Below are 19,091 nucleotides of genomic sequence, written 5' to 3'. Positions count from 1 at the left end.
AAAGTACTGAAGGAAACCTAATGGAAAGACCTTAAGTTAACTTCTCACATGATTCTGAGTTGTTTACAACTTGATTCATGCCTCTGCTCTGCAAGACAAAAAAGTGGTTTTCTCAGTGCACACAATGTGATGACTTTACCAATAGTATACATTTCAGTTATCCACCAAAGTACTGAGTGCAAACCTAATGGAAACATTTTAAATTAACTTTCCACATGATTCTGAGTTGTTTACAACTTGATTCATGCCTCTGCTCTGCAACACAAAAAAGTGGGTTTTCTCAGTGCACACAAAGTGATGACTTTACCAATAGTATACATTTCAGTTTTCCACCAAAGTACTGAGTGAAAACCTAATGGAAACATTTTAAATTAACTTTCCACATGATTCTGAGCTGTTTAAAAGTTGTTTCATGTCTCTGCTCAGCAAGACAAAAAAGTGGTTTTCTCAGTGCATACAATGCTTTCAATATACCAGTAGTATACATTTCAGTTTTGCACCAAAGGACTGAGTGGAAACCTAATGGGAACATCTTAAATTAACTTCCCACATGATTCTGACATGTGTAAAACTTGTTTCATTCCCCGGCTCAGCAAGAGAAAAAAGTGGTTGTCTCGCTGCATGCAATGCTTTGACATTACCAATAGTATACATTTCAGTTTTCCAACAAAGTACTGAGTGCAAAGCTAATGGAAACATTTTAAATTAACTTTCCACATGATTCTGAGTTGTTTAAAATTTGGTTCATGCCTCTGCTCTGCAAGACAAAAAAGTGGTTTTCTCAGTGCCTACAATACTTTGACATTACCAACAGTATACATTTCAATTACACACCAAAGTACAGAAGGAAACCTAATGGAAAGACCTTAAGTTAACTTCTCACATGATTCTGAGTTGTTTACAACTTGATTCATGCCTCTGCTCTGCAAGACAAAAAAGTGGTTTTCTCAGTGCCTACAATACTTTGACATTACCAACAGTATACATTTCAATTACACACCAAAGTACTGAAGGAAACCTAATGGAAAGACCTTAAGTTAACTTCCCACATGATTCTGAGTTGTGTAACACTTGTTTCATTCCCCTGCTCAGCAAGAGAAAAAACTGGTTGTCTCGGTGCATACAATGCTTTGACATTACCAATAGTATACATTTCAGTTTTCCAACAAAGTACTGCGTGCAAACCTAATGGAAACATTTTAAATTAACTTTCCACATGATTCTGAGTTGTTTACAACTTGATTCATGCCTCTGCTCTGCAACACAAAAAAGTGGGTTTTCTCAGTGCATACAACGCTTTGACTTTACCAGTAGTATACATTTCAGTTTTGCACCAAAGGACTGATTGGAAACCTAATGGAAAGACCTTATATAACTTTCCACATGATTCTGAGCTGTTTAAAAGTTGTTTCATGTCTCTGCTCAGCAAGACAAAAAAGTGGTTTTCTCAGTGCATACAATGCTTTCAATATACCAGTAGTATACATTTCAGTTTTGCACCAAAGGACTGAGTGGAAACCTAATGGGAACATCTTAAATTAACTTCCCACATGATTCTGACATGTGTAAAACTTGTTTCATTCCCCGGCTCAGCAAGAGAAAAAAGTGGTTGTCTCGCTGCATGCAATGCTTTGACATTACCAATAGTATACATTTCAGTTTTCCAACAAAGTACTGAGTGCAAAGCTAATGGAAACATTTTAAATTAACTTTCCACATGATTCTGAGTTGTTTAAAATTTGGTTCATGCCTCTGCTCTACAAGACAAAAAAGTGGTTTTCTCAGTGCCTACAATACTTTGACATTACCAACAGTATACATTTCAATTACACACCAAAGTACAGAAGGAAACCTACTGGAAAGACCTTAAGTTAACTTCTCACATGATTCTGAGTTGTTTACAACTTGATTCATGCCTCTGCTCTGCAAGACAAAAAAGTGGTTTTCTCAGTGCCTACAATACTTTGACATTACCAACAGTATACATTTCAATTACACACCAAAGTACTGAAGGAAACCTAATGGAAAGACCTTAAGTTAACTTCTCACATGATTCTGAGTTGTTTACAACTTGATTCATGCCTCTGCTCTGCAAGACAAAAAAGTGGTTTTCTCAGTGCACACAAAGTGATGACTTTACCAATAGTATACATTTCAGTTATCCACCAAAGTACTGAGTGCAAACCTAATGGAAACATTTTAAATTAACTTTCCACATGATTCTGAGTTGTTTACAACTTGATTCATGCCTCTGCTCTGCAACACAAAAAAGTGGGTTTTCTCAGTGCACACAAAGTGATGACTTTACCAATAGTATACATTTCAGTTTTCCACCAAAGTACTGAGTGAAAACCTAATGGAAACATTTTAAATTAACTTTCCACATGATTCTGAGCTGTTTAAAAGTTGTTTCATGTCTCTGCTCAGCAAGACAAAAAAGTGGTTTTCTCAGTGCATACAATGCTTTCAATATACCAGTAGTATACATTTCAGTTTTGCACCAAAGGACTGAGTGGAAACCTAATGGGAACATCTTAAATTAACTTCCCACATGATTCTGACATGTGTTAAACTTGTTTCATTCCCCGGCTCAGCAAGAGAAAAAAGTGGTTGTCTCGCTGCATGCAATGCTTTGACATTACCAATAGTATACATTTCAGTTTTCCAACAAAGTACTGCGTGCAAACCTAATGGAAACATTTTAAATTAATTTCCACATGATTCTGAGTTGTTTACAACTTGATTCATGCCTCTGCTCTGCAACACAAAAAAGTGGGTTTTCTCAGTGCATGCAACGCTTTGACTTTACCAGTAGTATACATTTCAGTTTTGCACCAAAGGACTGATAGGAAACCTAATGGAAAGACCTTATATAACTTTTCACATGATTCTGAGTTGTTTACAACTTGATTCATGCCTCTGCTCTGCAAGACAAAAAAGTGGTTTTCTCAGTGCCTACAATACTTTGACATTACCAACAGTATACATTTCAATTACACACCAAAGTACTGAAGGAAACCTAATGGAAAGACCTTAAGTTAACTTCCCACATGATTCTGAGTTGTGTAAAACTTGTTTCATTCCCCTGCTCAGCAAGAGAAAAAACTGGTTGTCTCGGTGCATACAATGCTTTGACATTACCAATAGTATACATTTCAGTTTTCCAACAAAGTACTGAGTGCAAAGCTAATGGAAACATTTTAAATTAACTTTCCACATGATTCTGAGTTGTTTAAAATTTGGTTCATGCCTCTGCTCTGCAAGACAAAAAAGTGGTTTTCTCAGTGCCTACAATACTTTGACATTACCAACAGTATACATTTCAATTACACACCAAAGTACAGAAGGAAACCTAATGGAAAGACCTTAAGTTAACTTCTCACATGATTCTGAGCTGTTTAAAAGTTGTTTCATGTCTATGCTCTGCAAGACAAAAAAGTGGTTTTCTCAATGCACACAATGTGATGACATTACCAATAGTGTACATCTTAGTTATCCACCAAAGTACTGAGTGCAAACCTAATGGAAGCATCTTAAATTAACTTCCCACATGATTCTGAGTTGTTTACAACTTGATTCATGCCTCTGCTCTGCAACACAAAAAAGTGGTTTTCTCAGTGCACACAATGTGATGACTTTACCAATAGTATACATTTCAGTTATCCACCAAAGTACTGAGTGAAAACCTAATGGAAACATTTTAAATTAACTTTCCACATGATTCTGAGCTGTTTAAAAGTTGTTTCATGTCTCTGCTCAGCAAGACAAAAAAGTGGTTTTCTCAGTGCATACAATGCTTTGAATATACCAGTAGTATACATTTCAGTTTTGCACCAAAGGACTGATTGAAAACGTAATGGAAAGACCTTAAGTTAACTTCTCACATGATTCTGAGTTGTTTACAACTTGATTCATGCTTCTGCTCCGCAAGACAAAAAAGTGGTTTTCTCAGTGCCTACAATACTTTGACATTACCAACAGTATACATTTCAATTACACACCAAAGTACTGAAGGAAACCTAATGGAAAGACCTTAAGTTAACTTCCCACATGATTCTGAGTTGTGTAAAACTTGTTTCATTCCCCTGCTCAGCAAGAGAAAAAACTGGTTGTCTCGGTGCATACAATGCTTTGACATTACCAATAGTATACATTTCAGTTTTCCAACAAAGTACTGCGTGCAAACCTAATGGAAACATTTTAAATTAACTTTCCACATGATTCTGAGTTGTTTACAACTTGGTTCATGCCTCTGCTCTGCAACAGAAAAAAGTGGGTTTTCTCAGTGCATACAACGCTTTGACTTTACCAGTAGTATACATTTCAGTTTTGCACCAAAGGACTGATTGGAAACCTAATGGAAAGACCTTAAGTTAACTTTTCACACGATTCTGAGTTGTTTACAACTTGATTCATGCCTCTGCTCTGCAAGACAAAAAAGTGGTTTTCTCAGTGCATACAATGCTTTCAATATACCAGTAGTATACATTTCAGTTTTGCACCAAAGGACTGAGTGGAAACCTAATGGGAACATCTTAAATTAACTTCCCACATGATTCTGACATGTGTAAAACTTGTTTCATTCCCCGGCTCAGCAAGAGAAAAAAGTGGTTGTCTCGCTGCATGCAATGCTTTGACATTACCAATAGTATACATTTCAGTTTTCCAACAAAGTACTGAGTGCAAAGCTAATGGAAACATTTTAAATTAACTTTCCACATGATTCTGAGTTGTTTAAAATTTGGTTCATGCCTCTGCTCTGCAAGACAAAAAAGTGGTTTTCTCAGTGCCTACAATACTTTGACATTACCAACAGTATACATTTCAATTACACACCAAAGTACAGAAGGAAACCTAATGGAAAGACCTTAAGTTAACTTCTCACATGATTCTGAGTTGTTTACAACTTGATTCATGCCTCTGCTCTGCAAGACAAAAAAGTGGTTTTCTCAGTGCCTACAATACTTTGACATTACCAACAGTATACATTTCAATTACACACCAAAGTACTGAAGGAAACCTAATGGAAACATCTTAAATTAACTTCCCACATGATTCTGAGATGTGTAAAACTTGTTTCATTCCCCGGCTCAGCAAGAGAAAAAAGTGGTTGTCTCGCTGCATGCAATGCTTTGACATTACCAATAGTATACATTTCAGTTTTCCACCAAAGTACTGAGTGAAAACCTAATGGAAACATTTTAAATTAACTTTCCACATGATTCTGAGCTGTTTAAAAGTTGTTTCATGTCTCTGCTCAGCAAGACAAAAAAGTGGTTTTCTCAGTGCATACAATGCTTTCAATATACCAGTAGTATACATTTCAGTTTTGCACCAAAGGACTGAGTGGAAACCTAATGGGAACATCTTAAATTAACTTCCCACATGATTCTGACATGTGCAAAACTTGTTTCATTCCCCGGCTCAGCAAGAGAAAAAAGTGGTTGTCTCGCTGCATGCAATGCTTTGACATTACCAATAGTATACATTTCAGTTTTCCAACAAAGTACTGAGTGCAAAGCTAATGGAAACATTTTAAATTAACTTTCCACATGATTCTGAGTTGTTTAAAATTTGGTTCATGCCTCTGCTCTGCAAGACAAAAAAGTGGTTTTCTCAGTGCCTACAATACTTTGACATTACCAACAGTATACATTTCAATTACACACCAAAGTACAGAAGGAAACCTAATGGAAAGACCTTAAGTTAACTTCTCACATGATTCTGAGTTGTTTACAACTTGATTCATGCCTCTGCTCTGCAAGACAAAAAAGTGGTTTTCTCAGTGCCTACAATACTTTGACATTACCAACAGTATACATTTCAATTACACACCAAAGTACTGAAGGAAACCTAATGGAAACATCTTAAATTAACTTCCCACATGATTCTGAGATGTGTAAAACTTGTTTCATTCCCCGGCTCAGCAAGAGAAAAAAGTGGTTGTCTCGCTGCATGCAATGCTTTGACATTACCAATAGTATACATTTCAGTTTTCCAACAAAGTACTGAGTGCAAAGCTAATGGAAATATTTTAAATTAACTTTCCACATGATTCTGAGTTGTTTACAACTTGGTTCATGCCTCTGCTCTGCAAGACAAAAAAGTGGTTTTCTCAGTGCCTACAATACTTTGACATTACCAACAGTATACATTTCAATTACACACCAAAGTACTGAAGGAAACCTAATGGAAAGACCTTAAGTTAACTTCCCACATGATTCTGAGTTGTGTAAAACTTGTTTCATTCCCCTGCTCAGCAAGAGAAAAAACTGGTTGTCTCGGTGCATACAATGCTTTGACATTACCAATAGTATACATTTCAGTTTTCCAACAAAGTACTGCGTGCAAACCTAATGGAAACATTTTAAATTAACTTTCCACATGATTCTGAGTTGTTTACAACTTGATTCATGCCTCTGCTCTGCAACACAAAAAAGTGGGTTTTCTCAGTGCATACAACGCTTTGACTTTACCAGTAGTATACATTTCAGTTTTGCACCAAAGGACTGATTGGAAACCTAATGGAAAGACCTTATATAACTTTCCACATGATTCTGAGCTGTTTAAAAGTTGTTTCATGTCTCTGCTCAGCAAGACAAAAAAGTGGTTTTCTCAGTGCATACAATGCTTTCAATATACCAGTAGTATACATTTCAGTTTTGCACCAAAGGACTGAGTGGAAACCTAATGGGAACATCTTAAATTAACTTCCCACATGATTCTGACATGTGTAAAACTTGTTTCATTCCCCGGCTCAGCAAGAGAAAAAAGTGGTTGTCTCGCTGCATGCAATGCTTTGACATTACCAATAGTATACATTTCAGTTTTCCAACAAAGTACTGAGTGCAAAGCTAATGGAAACATTTTAAATTAACTTTCCACATGATTCTGAGTTGTTTAAAATTTGGTTCATGCCTCTGCTCTGCAAGACAAAAAAGTGGTTTTCTCAGTGCCTACAATACTTTGACATTACCAACAGTATACATTTCAATTACACACCAAAGTACAGAAGGAAACCTAATGGAAAGACCTTAAGTTAACTTCTCACATGATTCTGAGTTGTTTACAACTTGATTCATGCCTCTGCTCTGCAAGACAAAAAAGTGGTTTTCTCAGTGCCTACAATACTTTGACATTACCAACAGTATACATTTCAATTACACACCAAAGTACTGAAGGAAACCTAATGGAAAGACCTTAAGTTAACTTCCCACATGATTCTGAGTTGTGTAAAACTTGTTTCATTCCCCTGCTCAGCAAGAGAAAAAACTGGTTGTCTCGGTGCATACAATGCTTTGACATTACCAATAGTATACATTTCAGTTTTCCAACAAAGTACTGCGTGCAAACCTAATGGAAACATTTTAAATTAACTTTCCACATGATTCTGAGTTGTTTACAACTTGATTCATGCCTCTGCTCTGCAACACAAAAAAGTGGGTTTTCTCAGTGCATACAACGCTTTGACTTTAACAGTAGTATACATTTCAGTTTTGCACCAAAGGACTGATTGGAAACCTAATGGAAAGACCTTATATAACTTTCCACATGATTCTGAGCTGTTTAAAAGTTGTTTCATGTCTCTGCTCAGCAAGACAAAAAAGTGGTTTTCTCAGTGCATACAATGCTTTCAATATACCAGTAGTATACATTTCAGTTTTGCACCAAAGGACTGAGTGGAAACCTAATGGGAACATCTTAAATTAACTTCCCACATGATTCTGACATGTGTAAAACTTGTTTCATTCCCCGGCTCAGCAAGAGAAAAAAGTGGTTGTCTCGCTGCATGCAATGCTTTGACATTACCAATAGTATACATTTCAGTTTTCCAACAAAGTACTGAGTGCAAAGCTAATGGAAACATTTTAAATTAACTTTCCACATGATTCTGAGTTGTTTAAAATTTGGTTCATGCCTCTGCTCTGCAAGACAAAAAAGTGGTTTTCTCAGTGCCTACAATACTTTGACATTACCAACAGTATACATTTCAATTACACACCAAAGTACAGAAGGAAACCTACTGGAAAGACCTTAAGTTAACTTCTCACATGATTCTGAGTTGTTTACAACTTGATTCATGCCTCTGCTCTGCAAGACAAAAAAGTGGTTTTCTCAGTGCCTACAATACTTTGACATTACCAACAGTATACATTTCAATTACACACCAAAGTACTGAAGGAAACCTAATGGAAAGACCTTAAGTTAACTTCTCACATGATTCTGAGTTGTTTACAACTTGATTCATGCCTCTGCTCTGCAAGACAAAAAAGTGGTTTTCTCAGTGCACACAAAGTGATGACTTTACCAATAGTATACATTTCAGTTATCCACCAAAGTACTGAGTGCAAACCTAATGGAAACATTTTAAATTAACTTTCCACATGATTCTGAGTTGTTTACAACTTGATTCATGCCTCTGCTCTGCAACACAAAAAAGTGGGTTTTCTCAGTGCACACAAAGTGATGACTTTACCAATAGTATACATTTCAGTTTTCCACCAAAGTACTGAGTGAAAACCTAATGGAAACATTTTAAATTAACTTTCCACATGATTCTGAGCTGTTTAAAAGTTGTTTCATGTCTCTGCTCAGCAAGACAAAAAAGTGGTTTTCTCAGTGCATACAATGCTTTCAATATACCAGTAGTATACATTTCAGTTTTGCACCAAAGGACTGAGTGGAAACCTAATGGGAACATCTTAAATTAACTTCCCACATGATTCTGACATGTGTAAAACTTGTTTCATTCCCCGGCTCAGCAAGAGAAAAAAGTGGTTGTCTCGCTGCATGCAATGCTTTGACATTACCAATAGTATACATTTCAGTTTTCCAACAAAGTACTGCGTGCAAACCTAATGGAAACATTTTAAATTAATTTCCACATGATTCTGAGTTGTTTACAACTTGATTCATGCCTCTGCTCTGCAACACAAAAAAGTGGGTTTTCTCAGTGCATGCAACGCTTTGACTTTACCAGTAGTATACATTTCAGTTTTGCACCAAAGGACTGATAGGAAACCTAATGGAAAGACCTTATATAACTTTTCACATGATTCTGAGTTGTTTACAACTTGATTCATGCCTCTGCTCTGCAAGACAAAAAAGTGGTTTTCTCAGTGCCTACAATACTTTGACATTACCAACAGTATACATTTCAATTACACACCAAAGTACTGAAGGAAACCTAATGGAAAGACCTTAAGTTAACTTCCCACATGATTCTGAGTTGTGTAAAACTTGTTTCATTCCCCTGCTCAGCAAGAGAAAAAACTGGTTGTCTCGGTGCATACAATGCTTTGACATTACCAATAGTATACATTTCAGTTTTCCAACAAAGTACTGAGTGCAAAGCTAATGGAAACATTTTAAATTAACTTTCCACATGATTCTGAGTTGTTTAAAATTTGGTTCATGCCTCTGCTCTGCAAGACAAAAAAGTGGTTTTCTCAGTGCCTACAATACTTTGACATTACCAACAGTATACATTTCAATTACACACCAAAGTACAGAAGGAAACCTAATGGAAAGACCTTAAGTTAACTTCTCACATGATTCTGAGCTGTTTAAAAGTTGTTTCATGTCTCTGCTCTGCAAGACAAAAAAGTGGTTTTCTCAATGCACACAATGTGATGACATTACCAATAGTGTACATCTTAGTTATCCACCAAAGTACTGAGTGCAAACCTAATGGAAGCATCTTAAATTAACTTCCCACATGATTCTGAGTTGTTTACAACTTGATTCATGCCTCTGCTCTGCAACACAAAAAAGTGGTTTTCTCAGTGCACACAATGTGATGACTTTACCAATAGTATACATTTCAGTTATCCACCAAAGTACTGAGTGAAAACCTAATGGAAACATTTTAAATTAACTTTCCACATGATTCTGAGCTGTTTAAAAGTTGTTTCATGTCTCTGCTCAGCAAGACAAAAAAGTGGTTTTCTCAGTGCATACAATGCTTTCAATATACCAGTAGTATACATTTCAGTTTTGCACCAAAGGACTGAGTGGAAACCTAATGGGAACATCTTAAATTAACTTCCCACATGATTCTGACATGTGTAAAACTTGTTTCATTCCCCGGCTCAGCAAGAGAAAAAAGTGGTTGTCTCGCTGCATGCAATGCTTTGACATTACCAATAGTATACATTTCAGTTTTCCAACAAAGTACTGAGTGCAAAGCTAATGGAAACATTTTAAATTAACTTTCCACATGATTCTGAGTTGTTTAAAATTTGGTTCATGCCTCTGCTCTGCAAGACAAAAAAGTGGTTTTCTCAGTGCCTACAATACTTTGACATTACCAACAGTATACATTTCAATTACACACCAAAGTACAGAAGGAAACCTAATGGAAAGACCTTAAGTTAACTTCTCACATGATTCTGAGTTGTTTACAACTTGATTCATGCCTCTGCTCTGCAAGACAAAAAAGTGGTTTTCTCAGTGCCTACAATACTTTGACATTACCAACAGTATACATTTCAATTACACACCAAAGTACTGAAGGAAACCTAATGGAAACATCTTAAATTAACTTCCCACATGATTCTGAGATGTGTAAAACTTGTTTCATTCCCCGGCTCAGCAAGAGAAAAAAGTGGTTGTCTCGCTGCATGCAATGCTTTGACATTACCAATAGTATACATTTCAGTTTTCCACCAAAGTACTGAGTGAAAACCTAATGGAAACATTTTAAATTAACTTTCCACATGATTCTGAGCTGTTTAAAAGTTGTTTCATGTCTCTGCTCAGCAAGACAAAAAAGTGGTTTTCTCAGTGCATACAATGCTTTCAATATACCAGTAGTATACATTTCAGTTTTGCACCAAAGGACTGAGTGGAAACCTAATGGGAACATCTTAAATTAACTTCCCACATGATTCTGACATGTGCAAAACTTGTTTCATTCCCCGGCTCAGCAAGAGAAAAAAGTGGTTGTCTCGCTGCATGCAATGCTTTGACATTACCAATAGTATACATTTCAGTTTTCCAACAAAGTACTGAGTGCAAAGCTAATGGAAACATTTTAAATTAACTTTCCACATGATTCTGAGTTGTTTAAAATTTGGTTCATGCCTCTGCTCTGCAAGACAAAAAAGTGGTTTTCTCAGTGCCTACAATACTTTGACATTACCAACAGTATACATTTCAATTACACACCAAAGTACAGAAGGAAACCTAATGGAAAGACCTTAAGTTAACTTCTCACATGATTCTGAGTTGTTTACAACTTGATTCATGCCTCTGCTCTGCAAGACAAAAAAGTGGTTTTCTCAGTGCCTACAATACTTTGACATTACCAACAGTATACATTTCAATTACACACCAAAGTACTGAAGGAAACCTAATGGAAACATCTTAAATTAACTTCCCACATGATTCTGAGATGTGTAAAACTTGTTTCATTCCCCGGCTCAGCAAGAGAAAAAAGTGGTTGTCTCGCTGCATGCAATGCTTTGACATTACCAATAGTATACATTTCAGTTTTCCAACAAAGTACTGAGTGCAAAGCTAATGGAAATATTTTAAATTAACTTTCCACATGATTCTGAGTTGTTTACAACTTGGTTCATGCCTCTGCTCTGCAAGACAAAAAAGTGGTTTTCTCAGTGCCTACAATACTTTGACATTACCAACAGTATACATTTCAATTACACGCCAAAGTACTGAAGGAAACCTAATGGAAAGACCTTAAGTTAACTTCCCACATGATTCTGAGTTGTGTAAAACTTGTTTCATTCCCCTGCTCAGCAAGAGAAAAAACTGGTTGTCTCGGTGCATACAATGCTTTGACATTACCAATAGTATACATTTCAGTTTTCCAACAAAGTACTGCGTGCAAACCTAATGGAAACATTTTAAATTAACTTTCCACATGATTCTGAGTTGTTTACAACTTGATTCATGCCTCTGCTCTGCAACACAAAAAAGTGGGTTTTCTCAGTGCATACAACGCTTTGACTTTACCAGTAGTATACATTTCAGTTTTGCACCAAAGGACTGATTGGAAACCTAATGGAAAGACCTTATATAACTTTCCACATGATTCTGAGCTGTTTAAAAGTTGTTTCATGTCTCTGCTCAGCAAGACAAAAAAGTGGTTTTCTCAGTGCATACAATGCTTTCAATATACCAGTAGTATACATTTCAGTTTTGCACCAAAGGACTGAGTGGAAACCTAATGGGAACATCTTAAATTAACTTCCCACATGATTCTGACATGTGTAAACTTGTTTCATTCCCCGGCTCAGCAAGAGAAAAAAGTGGTTGTCTCGCTGCATGCAATGCTTTGACATTACCAATAGTATACATTTCAGTTTTCCAACAAAGTACTGAGTGCAAGCTAATGGAAACATTTTAAATTAACTTTCCACATGATTCTGAGTTGTTTAAAATTTGGTTCATGCCTCTGCTCTGCAAGACAAAAAAGTGGTTTTCTCAGTGCCTACAATACTTTGACATTACCAACAGTATACATTTCAATTACACACCAAAGTACAGAAGGAAACCTAATGGAAAGACCTTAAGTTAACTTCTCACATGATTCTGAGTTGTTTACAACTTGATTCATGCCTCTGCTCTGCAAGACAAAAAAGTGGTTTTCTCAGTGCCTACAATACTTTGACATTACCAACAGTATACATTTCAATTACACACCAAAGTACTGAAGGAAACCTAATGGAAAGACCTTAAGTTAACTTCCCACATGATTCTGAGTTGTGTAAAACTTGTTTCATTCCCCTGCTCAGCAAGAGAAAAAACTGGTTGTCTCGGTGCATACAATGCTTTGACATTACCAATAGTATACATTTCAGTTTTCCAACAAAGTACTGCGTGCAAACCTAATGGAAACATTTTAATTAACTTTCCACATGATTCTGAGTTGTTACAACTTGATTCATGCCTCTGCTCTGCAACACAAAAAGTGGGTTTTCTCAGTGCATACAACGCTTTGACTTTACCAGTAGTATACATTTCAGTTTTGCACCAAAGGACTGATTGGAAACCTAATGGAAAGACCTTATATAACTTTCCACATGATTCTGAGCTGTTTAAAAGTTGTTTCATGTCTCTGCTCAGCAAGACAAAAAAGTGGTTTTCTCAGTGCATACAATGCTTTCAATATACCAGTAGTATACATTTCAGTTTTGCACCAAAGGACTGAGTGGAAACCTAATGGGAACATCTTAAATTAACTTCCACATGATTCTGACATGTGTAAAACTTGTTTCATTCCCCGGCTCAGCAAGAGAAAAAAGTGGTTGTCTCGCTGCATGCAATGCTTTGACATTACCAATAGTATACATTTCAGTTTTCAACAAAGTACTGAGTGCAAAGCTAATGGAAACATTTTAAATTAACTTTCCACATGATTCTGAGTTGTTTAAAATTTGGTTTCATGCCTCTGCTCTGCAAGACAAAAAAGTGGTTTTCTCAGTGCCTACAATACTTTGACATTACCAACAGTATACATTTCAATTACACACCAAAGTACAGAAGGAAACCTACTGGAAAGACCTTAAGTTAACTTCTCACATGATTCTGAGTTGTTTACAACTTGATTCATGCCTCTGCTCTGCAAGACAAAAAAGTGGTTTTCTGAGTGCCTACAATACTTTGACATTACCAACAGTATACATTTCAATTACACACCAAAGTACTGAAGGAAACCTAATGGAAAGCCTTAAGTTAACTTCTCACATGATTCTGAGTTGTTTACAACTTGATTCATGCCTCTGCTCTGCAAGACAAAAAAGTGGTTTTCTCAGTGCACACAAAGTGATGACTTTACCATAGTATACATTCAGTTATCCACCAAAGTACTGAGTGCAAACCTAATGGAAACATTTTAAATTAACTTTTCCACATGATTCTGAGTTGTTTACAACTTGATTCATGCCTCTGCTCTGCAACACAAAAAAGTGGGTTTTCTCAGTGCACACAAAGTGATGACTTTACCAATAGTATACATTTCAGTTTTCCACCAAAGTACTGAGTGAAAACCTAATGGAAACATTTTAAATTAACTTTCCACATGATTCTGAGCTGTTTAAAAGTTGTTTCAAGTCTCTGCTCAGCAAGACAAAAAAGTGGTTTTCTCAGTGCATACAATGCTTTCAATATACCAGTAGTATACATTTCAGTTTTGCACCAAAGGACTGAGTGGAAACCTAATGGGAACATCTTAAATTAACTTCCCACATGATTCTGACATGTGTAAAACTTGTTTCATTCCCCGGCTCAGCAAGAGAAAAAAAGTGGTTGTCTCGCTGCATGCAATGCTTTGACATTACCAATAGTATACATTTCAGTTTTCCAACAAAGTACTGCGTGCAAACCTAATGGAAACATTTTAAATTAATTTCCACATGATTCTGAGTTGTTTACAACTTGATTCATGCCTCTGCTCTGCAACCACAAAAAGTGGGTTTTCTCAGGTGCATGCAACGCTTTGACTTTACCAGTAGTATACATTTCAGTTTGCACCAAAGACTGATAGGAAACCTAATGGAAAGACCTTATATAACTTTTCACATGATTCTGAGTTGTTTACAACTTGATTCATGCCTCTGCTCTGCAAGACAAAAAAGTGGTTTTCTCAGTGCCTACAATACTTTGACATTACCAACAGTATACATTTCAATTACACACCAAAGTACTGAAGGAAACCCTAATGGAAAGACCTTAAGTTAACTTCCCACATGATTCTGAGTTGTGTAAAACTTGTTCATTCCCCTGCTCAGCAAGAGAAAAAACTGGTTGTCTCGGTGCATACAATGCTTTGACATTACCAATAGTATACATTTCAGTTTTCCAACAAAGTACTGAGTGCAAAGCTAATGGAAACATTTTAAATTAACTTTCCACATGATTCTGAGTTGTTTAAAATTTGGTTCATGCCCTCTGCTCTGCAAGACAAAAAAGTGGTTTTCTCAGTGCCTACAATACTTTGACATTACCAACAGTATACATTTCAATTACACACCAAAGTACAGAAGGAAACCTAATGGAAAGACCTTAAGTTAACTTCTCACATGATTCTGAGCTGTTTAAAAGTTGTTTCATGTCTATGCTCTGCAAGACAAAAAAGTGGTTTTCTCAATGCACACAATGTGATGACATTACCAATAGTGTACATCTTAGTTATCCACCAAAGTACTGAGTGCAAACCTAATGGAAGCATCTTAATTAACTTCCCACATGATTCTGAGTTGTTTACAACTTGATTCATGCCTCTGCTCTGCAACACAAAAAAGTGGTTTTCTCAGTGCACACAATGTGATGACTTTACCAATAGTATACATTTCAGTTATCCACCAAAGTACTGAGTGAAAACCTAATGGAAACATTTTAATTAACTTTCCACATGATTCTGAGCTGTTTAAAAGTTGTTTCATGTCTCTGCTCAGCAAGACAAAAAAGTGGTTTTTCTCAGTGCATACAATGCTTTCAATATACCAGTAGTATACATTTCAGTTTTGCACCAAAGACTGAGTGGAAACCTAATGGGAACATCTTAAATTAACTTCCCACACATGATTCTGACATGTGTAAAACTTGTTTCATTCCCCGGCTCAGCAAGAGAAAAAAGTGGTTGTCTCGCTGCATGCAATGCTTTGACATTACCAATAGTATACATTTCAGTTTTCCAACAAAGTACTGAGTGCAAAGCTAATGGAAACATTTTAAATTAACTTTCCACATGATTCTGAGTTGTTTAAAATTTGGTTCATGCCTCTGCTCTGCAAGACAAAAAAGTGGTTTTCTCAGTGCCTACAATACTTTGACATTACCAACAGTATACATTTCAATTACACACCAAAGTACAGAAGGAAACCTAATGGAAAGACCTTAAGTTAACTTCTCACATGATTCTGAGTTGTTTACAACTTGATTCATGCCTCTGCTCTGCAAGACAAAAAAGTGGTTTTCTCAGTGCCTACAATACTTTGACATTACCAACAGTATACATTTCAATTACACACCAAAGTACTGAAGGAAACCTAATGGAAACATCTTAAATTAACTTCCCACATGATTCTGAGATGTGTAAAACTTGTTTCATTCCCCGGCTCAGCAAGAGAAAAAAGTGGTTGTCTCGCTGCATGCAATGCTTTGACATTACCAATAGTATACATTTCAGTTTTCCAACAAAGTACTGAGTGCAAAGCTAATGGAAATATTTTAAATTAACTTTCCACATGATTCTGAGTTGTTTAAAACTTGGTTCATGCCTCTGCTCTGCAAGACAAAAAAGTGGTTTTCTCAGTGCCTACAATACTTTGACATTACCAACAGTATACATTTCAATTACACACCAAAGTACTGAAGGAAACCTAATGGAAAGACCTTAAGTTAACTTCCCACATGATTCTGAGTTGTGTAAAACTTGTTTCATTCCCCTGCTCAGCAAGAGAAAAAACTGGTTGTCTCGGTGCATACAATGCTTTGACATTACCAATAGTATACATTTCAGTTTTCCAACAAAGTACTGCGTGCAAACCTAATGGAAACATTTTAAATTAACTTTCCACATGATTCTGAGTTGTTTACAACTTGATTCATGCCTCTGCTCTGCAACACAAAAAAGTGGGTTTTCTCAGTGCATACAACGCTTTGACTTTACCAGTAGTATACATTTCAGTTTTGCACCAAAGGACTGATTGGAAACCTAATGGAAAGACCTTATATAACTTTCCACATGATTCTGAGCTGTTTAAAAGTTGTTTCATGTCTCTGCTCAGCAAGACAAAAAAGTGGTTTTCTCAGTGCATACAATGCTTTCAATATACCAGTAGTATACATTTCAGTTTTGCACCAAAGGACTGAGTGGAAACCTAATGGGAACATCTTAAATTAACTTCCCACATGATTCTGACATGTGTAAAACTTGTTTCATTCCCCGGCTCAGCAAGAGAAAAAAGTGGTTGTCTCGCTGCATGCAATGCTTTGACATTACCAATAGTATACATTTCAGTTTTCCAACAAAGTACTGAGTGCAAAGCTAATGGAAACATTTTAAATTAACTTTCCACATGATTCTGAGTTGTTTAAAATTTGGTTCATGCCTCTGCTCTGCAAGACAAAAAAGTGGTTTTCTCAGTGCCTACAATACTTTGACATTACCAACAGTATACATTTCAATTACACACCAAAGTACTGAAGGAAACCTAATGGAAACATCTTAAATTAACTTCCCACATGATTCTGAGATGTGTAAAACTTGTTTCATTACCCTGCTCAGCAAGAGAAAAAACTGGTTGTCTCGGTGCATACAATGCTTTGACATTACCAATAGTATACATTTCAGTTTTCCAACAAAGTACTGCGTGCAAACCTAATGGAAACATTTTAAATTAACTTTCCACATGATTCTGAGTTGTTTACAACTTGGTTCATGCCTCTGCTCTGCAACAGAAAAAAGTGGGTTTTCTCAGTGCATACAACGCTTTGACTTTACCAGTAGTATACATTTCAGTTTTGCACCAAAGGACTGATTGGAAACCTAATGGAAAGACCTTAAGTTAACTTTTCACACGATTCTGAGTTGTTTACAACTTGATTCATGCCTCTGCTCTGCAAGACAAAAAAGTGGTTTTCTCAGTGCCTACAATACTTTGACATTACCAACAGTATACATTTCAATTACACACCAAAGTACTGAAGGAAACCTAATGGAAAGACCTTAAGTTAACTTCTCACATGATTCTGAGTTGTTTACAACTTGATTCATGCCTCTGCTCTGCAAGACAAAAAAGTGGTTTTCTCAGTGCACACAATGTGATGACTTTACCAATAGTATACATTTCAGTTATCCACCAAAGTACTGAGTGCAAACCTAATGGAAACATTTTAAATTAACTTTCCACATGATTCTGAGTTGTTTACAACTTGATTCATGCCTCTGCTCTGCAACACAAAAAAGTGGGTTTTCTCAGTGCACACAAAGTGATGACTTTACCAATAGTATACATTTCAGTTTTCCACCAAAGTACTGAGTGAAAACCTAATGGAAACATTTTAAATTAACTTTCCACATGATTCTGAGCTGTTTAAAAGTTGTTTCATGTCTCTGCTCAGCAAGACAAAAAAGTGGTTTTCTCAGTGCATACAATGCTTTCAATATACCAGTAGTATACATTTCAGTTTTGCACCAAAGGACTGAGTGGAAACCTAATGGGAACATCTTAAATTAACTTCCCACATGATTCTGACATGTGTAAAACTTGTTTCATTCCCCGGCTCAGCAAGAGAAAAAAGTGGTTGTCTCGCTGCATGCAATGCTTTGACATTACCAATAGTATACATTTCAGTTTTCCAACAAAGTACTGAGTGCAAAGCTAATGGAAACATTTTAAATTAACTTTCCACATGATTCTGAGTTGTTTAAAATTTGGTTCATGCCTCTGCTCTGCAAGACAAAAAAGTGGTTTTCTCAGTGCCTACAATACTTTGACATTACCAACAGTATACATTTCAATTACACACCAAAGTACAGAAGGAAACCTAATGGAAAGACCTTAAGTTAACTTCTCACATGATTCTGAGTTGTTTACAACTTGATTCATGCCTCTGCTCTGCAAGACAAAAAAGTGGTTTTCTCAGTGCCTACAATACTTTGACATTACCAACAGTATACATTTCAATTACACACCAAAGTACTGAAGGAAACCTAATGGAAAGACCTTAAGTTAACTTCCCACATGATTCTGAGTTGTGTAAAACTTGTTTCATTCCCCTGCTCAGCAAGAGAAAAAACTGGTTGTCTCGGTGCATACAATGCTTTGACATTACCAATAGTATACATTTCAGTTTTCCAACAAAGTACTGCGTGCAAACCTAATGGAAACATTTTAAATTAACTTTCCACATGATTCTGAGTTGTTTACAACTTGATTCATGCCTCTGCTCTGCAACACAAAAAAGTGGGTTTTCTCAGTGCATACAACGCTTTGACTTTACCAGTAGTATACATTTCAGTTTTGCACCAAAGGACTGATTGGAAACCTAATGGAAAGACCTTATATAACTTTCCACATGATTCTGAGCTGTTTAAAAGTTGTTTCATGTCTCTGCTCAGC

Source organism: Mobula birostris, unplaced genomic scaffold (assembly GCF_030028105.1).
Source record: "Mobula birostris isolate sMobBir1 unplaced genomic scaffold, sMobBir1.hap1 scaffold_181, whole genome shotgun sequence".
In the NCBI taxonomy this organism is placed as follows: domain Eukaryota; kingdom Metazoa; phylum Chordata; class Chondrichthyes; order Myliobatiformes; family Myliobatidae; genus Mobula; species Mobula birostris.
Note: the sequence above shows the minus strand (reverse complement) of the source record.